Genomic DNA, 8,437 nt, shown 5'->3' on the forward strand with positions numbered 1-8,437 from the left:
TTCCTTCCCATGGAGGTGTTAAGATATGGTTCAGCATGCTAACACCTACCAACAAAGATAATTGTTCATGAGCACAAAAGGCAATTAGCAAAGAACCTAGCAACATGGTGCTTGTCCCAGTTCTGCGCTGGATAAAGTATGTCCCTTTCCCTCTTTGGATCTCAAGTTCCTCATCTGAAAAATGAGAAGGTTTAAACTACATAATCTCCAGGGGCCCTTCCAATCCTGAAACCTGAAGACATCTTTGTTTTCTGTCCTTCTTATTACAAAACAGCTGATGATGCATTGAAGACTATTAATCATTTGTTATCCTCAGGGCCACCACATATGACTGTTTGGGTTGTTTGTACACAGAGCAAACCCAGAGGGCGCCATTCACATTGTAGTCTGTGTAAACGATAGCCTCATGTTGTGCACCACCCAACATGAGGGATGCTGTATATGCTGATCCATATACAGCATCCTTGATTATTCTCTTCAATTTTGCAGATATTTAAGGTTTGTGGGGGTTTTTTTTACATTTTATTTTCTTAACTACCCATAGTTTCCTGGTCTTGGGTGTCTACCAAAAGAGATGAAACTATATTTATATTTGATACTGAGCAAAGTACTCTCTTATTGCTTAACTCTGGTGGACATGAAATGACTTTGATAACATTAACACAATCTATGTATTGATCACCTACCATGTGCAAGACACTTTACATACATTGCTACATTGAATCCTTATGAAATTCCATGAGGTATAAATCTTTATCTTTAGGTGAGAAAGTTGAGGCTCAGGAAAAGTAAGGAACACAGGATTCATAGCCATAGCTAGAACGTGGTTGAGATGAGGATTCAAACGTACCTCTGACTGCAAAGCTCATTCTCTTTCCAGTCCACTGTCTATTAGAACACTTTCTATATGTTCCGTAATCTCTCTCCAGCTTGACACTCTTGTGACATCATTGAACAAATGCAAATAGTTAGAACATTCAAGTAACTGGAAGCAGGCATAGTGAAGCATAAACATGCTGGAAAGAAAGACAACACTCACAAATTTCCATCCTGATGTTGTCACTCACTAGAGATGTGCCTACCTCCCTGTGGGCCTTAGTGCTGTCATCTGTCAAAGAGGGGTGATGTCTTGGGGCCTTTTTAGGATATTCAAGAACAAGCAAAGAGTTTATTAGGCTTTTTGGCCTCAGCTAAACTTTTGTACGATTCTGATGGCCACCAAGAAGAGTTCCCTGTGTTTCCTGCTTCTTTGTGCCTTCCAAAGGCCATTCCTGTACTCCCCCTCAAGACCCCAGATCGGAGAGCTTATTCCATATGGGCTATTAGACACTTGCTTATCAGTAGCCCTTGTTTCCTTCCCTCTGGTGTCTCCAGCTTTTTTATTTTTTTTTTCAAATGAATCATGCATTACATCCCTAAAAAGGATTGACACCAGAGTTGTGGTCAAGCAGCAGATGAAGTGGAAGAATGATGCTGGCTGCTCTTCTATTTTATTTTGCTTTTTTAATATGTTTTTATTGATTTTTAGCGAGGGAGAAAAAGGGAGGAGGGGAGAGAGAGAGAGAGAGAGAGACAGTAAAGAAGAGAGAGAGACAGAGAGAGAGAGAGGCATTGATCGGTTGCCTCCTGCACACAACCTGCATAGTGCCCTGTCCGGGAATCAAACCAGCAACCTTTCAGTGCTCAACCAACTGAGCCACACTGGCACACTGGCCAGAGCTGTCTTTTCTTTTAAAGACCCTGTCTTAACATCACGCAACAGAACTAGAAGACAACATGATGAGCAAAAGTTTCAAATCCAGACCAGGTCTTCCCTCTCAATGTGAATAATGAGTATGATTATGAGAGTGGGAGAAGTGAAGATCTAAATAAAGTTAAAATGTGTGGATTATTTTTCAAGTATAGTTAATATTTTCCGCTCAATAACACTTGAATGCAAGATATAATCTTTTATTTGTTTTCCTGCACCAAATTACTAGTACATCTGCTTCGGAGCTCTTACCTATTTAGAGAAATAAAATACAATCTTAGTTATGTGTAGTGGCCTGCATCCTTCCCAGAATTGTTCTTGGATATCAGGGCACTTAGGCCATCCCAAAATTTGGGGAAAGGTTCTTTGATTTCAGACTTCCAAGGTTCTCACTAAGATGCTCATTACTCAAAGCTACATGGCCCATCAAAAGATGACAGTTGAGCCCTGGCCAGGTAGCTTAGTTGGTTAGAGTATCGTCCATGTCTAAGTCTGGAAACCAGGTGTGTGATTAGTGAAGCCTACATCACAGGCCACACCTTAGCTGCAAGAGAGGCTGTGAAAACAAGTGTTGGGCTCTATAAAATCTATACTATGAGGCAGGCTCTGCCTCTCACTGAGACGCATGAAGTGGGTAATTCCCCAAACACAGCATATAAAGGAAAAAAGCAGCAAATGTTTATGCAGTTTTAATATGTGGATCATGGGGAAAACCCTATCCTTTCTTAGCCTCAGCTCCCCCAACTGAAAATAAGAGTAATAACAGAGTGAAAGCCCAGGAGACAAAGGTAAAAGCCTTTCCACCCTGGGGTGTGACAACACAGGGAAAGGGGAAACACTCCCAGGAGGGGAATGAATGGCTGTAAGGAGCATGACCCAAGGTGATTACGTTGTGATCATCCAGGCCAGGACCAAGACTGAAATTCCAGCCCTAACCGGTTTGGCTCAGTGGATAGAGCATCAGCCTGTGGACTGAAGGGTCCCAGGTTCGATTCCAGTCAAGGGCATGTACCTTGGTTGTGGGAACATCCCCAGTAGGGGGTGTGCAGGAGGGAGCTGAGATGTTTCTCTCGCATCGATGTTTCTAACTCTCTATCCCTCTTCCTTCCTCTCTGTAAAAAAATCAATAAAATATATATTTTAAAAAAAGACTAAAATTCCATTGCAAGTACAAATGAACCCTAGCTGGGTAGCTCAGTTAGTTAGAGCATGGCCCCCAAATGCCAAGGTTTCGGGTTCGATCCCCAATCAGGGCACATACAAGAGTCAACCAATGGATGCTTAAATACGTGGAACAAAAATGTGTGTGTGTGTGTCTCTCTCTCTCTGATCAATAAATTTTTTAATTTTTTTGTAAGTGATGACAGGGATGAATTACACACAGTGCGTGTGCCGGCCTCCATGGCTAGGCCTGGTCCCTGGTCCCCGTGCTCTCCATTGAGTTTTACTGTCACACAGTTAATTATAGGAGGTCTCCATTGTAATTAGCAATAATGAACACAAAGGGTGTGCTGTGTGTGTGTCAACAACACACCACCATGTGCTGGTTGGAAAAAGCTCCAGGGCGCACAGCCAGCAGCCTCTCCCCTTGAGAAAACCAGAGCGGGTCTAGTTGAGCGGCCACCCCCAGGGTGTCTGTTAGTCCTGTGTTCCTTCTGGCCTCCATGATTGGGGTGCCTGGTTCCCAGGATGGTGTCCGTCTCTCCGAACCTTCTGTTGAAGGGTCCTCTGGAGTTTGGTGCACGTGGGGCCTCCTCGTGTGTGAGTGCCTGGCCTGGCCTCTAGGCTTGCCAAATAATAAATTTTTTTTTAAAGTACAAGTAATCCAGCCCTAGCCGTTTGGCTCAGTGGATAGAGCATCTGTTTGCAGACTGAAGGGTCCCAGGTTCAATTCCGGTCAAGGGCACAGGCCCGGGTTGCCGGCTCCATCCCCAGGGTGGGGCATGCAGGAGGCAGCCAATCAATGATTATCTCTTATCATTGATGTTTCTATCTCTCTCTCCCTCTCCCTTCCTCTCTGAAATAAATAAAAATATATTTAAAAATAATAATGATTAAAAAAATAAAAATCAATGGAAAAAATATCCTCGGGTGAGGATTTTAAAATCTTTTAAATACATAAATAAATAAATAAAGTACAAGTAATCCAGAAATCTTTTCTTTCCAACAGTTATTGCTAAGCAAAGAGGATTCTAGAAGGAGTAGAATTTAAAAGATGGGAAAAAAGATGTTCTAAAGTAGGACACTCTACATACAGAGCTAGGAGAGAAAGAAAAGTTAAAAGGTAGGGCAGTCCTAAAACAGAGGTTATCTTGCACTAAATCAGGATTGGGTAACTGCTTCAACTTCTCACCAAGGGCTCCAGGTCACCTGATCCTCCACACGGCAGCAGGCTGTATGTTAAGTCACATAGTTGCAAATATAGCAGCAGCCAAACGAAATAATTAAATCTCTACCTCTTTGCGTTTCATGCCCAAGTTCTCTCCACGTGAAAAATCTAATGTGATTTTCCCCACAGCTGTGTGCTTCCTCTCATGTTCCAGATATGAAAATAAACAGCAATTGATTATGAAATACGGTTCTAAAAAGAATATTTGAAAACTTGTTTACTGGTATTTTTAATCTCTACAATAGCTTGAGCTTAAAAATAATAATGAAACTATGGTTACATACAATGAAAGATTTATATTTTAAAACATCTTGTACAATTCTATAATATTACTATATATTTATATGCTTTATATATAGAGAGAACTGGTCTATGTATATATTATTGAATTGTACACTTTTACTAAATTTTATGAAAATGTACTAAAAATCCTTGAATTGTACACTTACAATGGGCATATTCTATGGTATGTAAATTATGCCTCAATAAAGCTATAAAAACCACCCTACACAAGATTTGAAAGCAAACTACAAACTAGCAGAATATATTTGCCGTGAAAATAACTGGAATGAAGTATCCTTACTGTATAAAGAACTCTTCAAAATCCTGAGAAAAACATTTCCATCCCAATAGGAAAGTGGCCAGAAGAAGAAATAGACATGATCAATAAACATGAGAAAAATCTTCATCTTCACTAGAATAAAATAAACAGAGTTTTAAGAAGTACAAGTTTTAATCTATAAAAATTGCAACTTTTTCTTTAAGATCATATCCAGGATTGGTGAGGGTGACTGGCTCCGGCTGGGAAAAGTCCTAGGTCTTCTAGCTGTCACCGGCCTCCCTCACTGAGATGGAATTCAGTCCTCCTTTGCACTTCAGTGTCACCCTAAACTTCCATCTATTTTTATAGCTTCTTGTTACTGGCTATTTACATGACTGTGTCACCCTGTTAGATTTCAAACCTCCCCTCCTCCCCGCAAGAACTGTGGCTTGTTGTTCAGTTTATTCTCAGTCCTAACATAATACCTGGGCCAGAACATAAACTTCACACATACTTATTGCATGTTTATTGAATGAATAAGGAGAGTGAAATTGGTACAACCTTTCCAAAGGGCATTTGCTCATGTATATCAAGTCCTTAAATTTTTTCATATTCTTTGACTCAGTGATTCAACACTTAGGAATTTGTCCTAACCAAAATGTACGAAACGTTGGGTGTACAATGATGTTTATCTTAGGGTTAGTTTTAATAACAAAAATTGGAAAATACTGCAAATGTCCAAGATCAGTAATAGATTCATTTAATTTTTTTTATTGTGGTAAAATGTACATAGCATACAATTTACCATTAGTGACATTAAATGCATTCACAATGTTGTGCAACCATCACCACTATCTAGTTCCAGCACATTTTTATCACCCCACAAGTAAACCTCACACCTGTGGAGCAGTCATGCCCCACTTTCCCCTCCCTAGACCCGGCAACCACTAACTGCTTTCTGTCTCTATAGATTGACCTATTCTGGGAATTTCATATAAATTGGATCATACAACATGTGGTCTTTTGTGTCTGGTTTGTTTCACTTAGCATAATGTTTTCTATGTTGTAGGATGCATCGGTACTTCGTTCCTTTTTATGGCTGAACAATATTTCATTGTATGACTATACCATATTTTATTTATCCATTCCTCAGCTGATGAACATTCAGGTTGTTTCCACCTTTGGCTATTGTGAATAGTGCCGCTATGAACATTCATGTGGAGAGCGGCTACCGTGTTTGGACAGGTTCAAGCCTCGGACTAATGAGAGGGCACAGTCCTCTCATTGCCACGTGCAAGTCCCAGCTTGGAGGGCAACAGCACAATTATAGCCAGAGGCTATAGTTGTAAGCTAGAACCTATGGTCAGAACACGTGGCACCACGTGTCTGAGTGATGTGGGCTTGATAGAGTTCAGGTGCACGTAATTGAGTAGATTCGAACATTGTTAACATCTTGACCACGCCCTTACTTTGCCTCGTGGAATCTGGCTATAAAATAAAGACTCGGGTTACAGGCTGTGGCGCTGTCGCTAGCTCTTCATCAGAGAGGACAGCATCCCACCCAGACCCAGCTTTCTTCTCTTGTCTGTCTTTTCTCAATCCTTCACCGCCCCCTCTCAGGCTCACCGAATCTGGCTGAGCTGGCTCGGCACACATTCATGTCCAAGGTTTTGTTTGAATGCCTATTCCAATTCTTTTGAGTTTATACCCAGGAGTAGAATTGCTAGATCATATGGTAATTCAATGCTTAATTCATTGAGGGAGCCCCAAACTGTTTTCCACAGCAAATGCACCATTTTACATTCCCATGCAATGCACAAGGGTTCCATAGATTCAAATTGTAACTACACACTTTGGTGGGGCAAGACTGTCCTGGCATGAATAAAACAAAGTCTCTACTTTTAAGAAACTGACATTCACCAAAGGGAGCCAGGTAATAAATTAATAAATATTAATCTTTTTTATTTTTTTCAACCATTTAATAATATAAAACCTGTTCTTAGTATGTGGACCATACAAAAACAGGCTGTAAGCCCAGTTTGGCCCAAGGTGCTATAGTTTTCTGACTCCCTGGTACAGATTCCCACTTACCAACGCTGATTTAGCGACTGCCAAGGTACCAATGTTAATGCTGAGCACCTGATATGATTCCTCATATCTGGTCCCTATTGACCCTACCAACAGGAAGAGGTGGGGTAATTGTTATACTATGGGGTTTGGAAGGAATTTATGTGGAACCCAGGTGATCTAGTTAAGTTCCTCTTGATATTCTTTGATGATTGTACATGAATGGACAAGTGCCCTTTTCAGGCAACCCTGGCCTGAGAAGGGCATGGTGACCAGGGGCTCAGACCACCACTGGTAAGCTATCAAGATTTAAGAAGTGACTATAGAAAGTGAGGATAGTAGGAGAGGGAGAGGATGAGTACCAGCTGTGGCCTGAGACCAACTGCAGCTACAGGGGCTGTAGTTCATCCCAATAATCTCCCTCTTCTGAGTTTTCCCCTTAGAAAGAGAGATCCACAGGACCCATAACAGAGCTGCTCCCAATAGTATAAGAATAAGGGGATCTACACAGAGCAAGGTATGGACTTTGGCCACCATGGAAGTGTGTCCCTTAGATCTCCCTTCAAGAGTGACGCTACCACAAGGTGTGTAGTTAGCTTACAGTCTCAGCTGCAGCGCCTTCAGGATCCACTGCAGCATCTAGTTGAGGCCATGCTCTTCCCAGGCAGGTCCAACCAAAGAGTGTGCTAGGGCCTGGCCATTCTTGCCCAACACAGGACTCCTCAATGGGTGATCTTTATGCCAGGGCTCCCCGTTGAGCTGGTGAAACTTTCTCAGAGCTGTTCTAAAATATGAGGTTCTTCCTAACCAATCTTCCTTCTCTATGTTTACAGGGTCCGATCTGGCCTGAAGACCCTCCCTTCTCCTGCTCCCTTTCCCGTTCATATTTTGTGGGCATTAACCCAAAGAAATATCTTGCATCTCTCACTCCATCCTGGCATCAGGTAGGTTTTCAGGAGGACCTACCATATGACCTAGCAATTCCACTTCTATTTACTTATAAGAACTGAAAACATATATCCACGAAAAGATTGGTGCACTGATGTTCATGGAAATTTCATTTATAATGGCCCCAAACCGGAAACAATCCAAATAGCCAGCAAGAGGTGAATGGGTAAACAGATTGTAGTACAGCCATATGTGTTAGGGTTTTCCAGAGAAACAGAACCAATAGGATGTGTGTGTATGTGATTGATTGATTGATTGATTATATAAATGAATTTATTTTAAGGAATTGACTACATGATTATGGAGGTGAGAAATCCTAAAATCTGCAGTTGGCAAGATGGAGACCCGGGAGAGCCAATGGACTGATGCTGCCATCTTGACCAGAAGTCCTAGCGTGTGCTTTGCAAACTTTGTACTACCCCTTTTTGTCCTCAGCTGTAGACATAATGCCCACAGCTCCAGCAGCCATTTTATGACCATGAGGCAATTCCAGTATAGATGTCAGGGCTGGGAATAATGGGGAAGAAAGAAAGAAGGGAAGCCTGGATATCCTGAAGCTGCCATATCAGTCCTGTACTCCCTATTCCTGATTTATCATTATATATAAAAAAAAACAATAAACAAATTAAACTCCTAATTTGTTTAGACCACTCTGTAAACCTGTGTCGTCATCTATAAAATATAGGGAATGCCAGGCATGTCTTATTAAACAAATTTAAAGAGCATGCTTCTAAATGATTGT

Source organism: Cnephaeus nilssonii, assembly GCF_951640355.1.
Source record: "Cnephaeus nilssonii genome assembly, chromosome: 7".
NCBI classification, from domain to species: Eukaryota; Metazoa; Chordata; class Mammalia; order Chiroptera; family Vespertilionidae; genus Cnephaeus; species Cnephaeus nilssonii.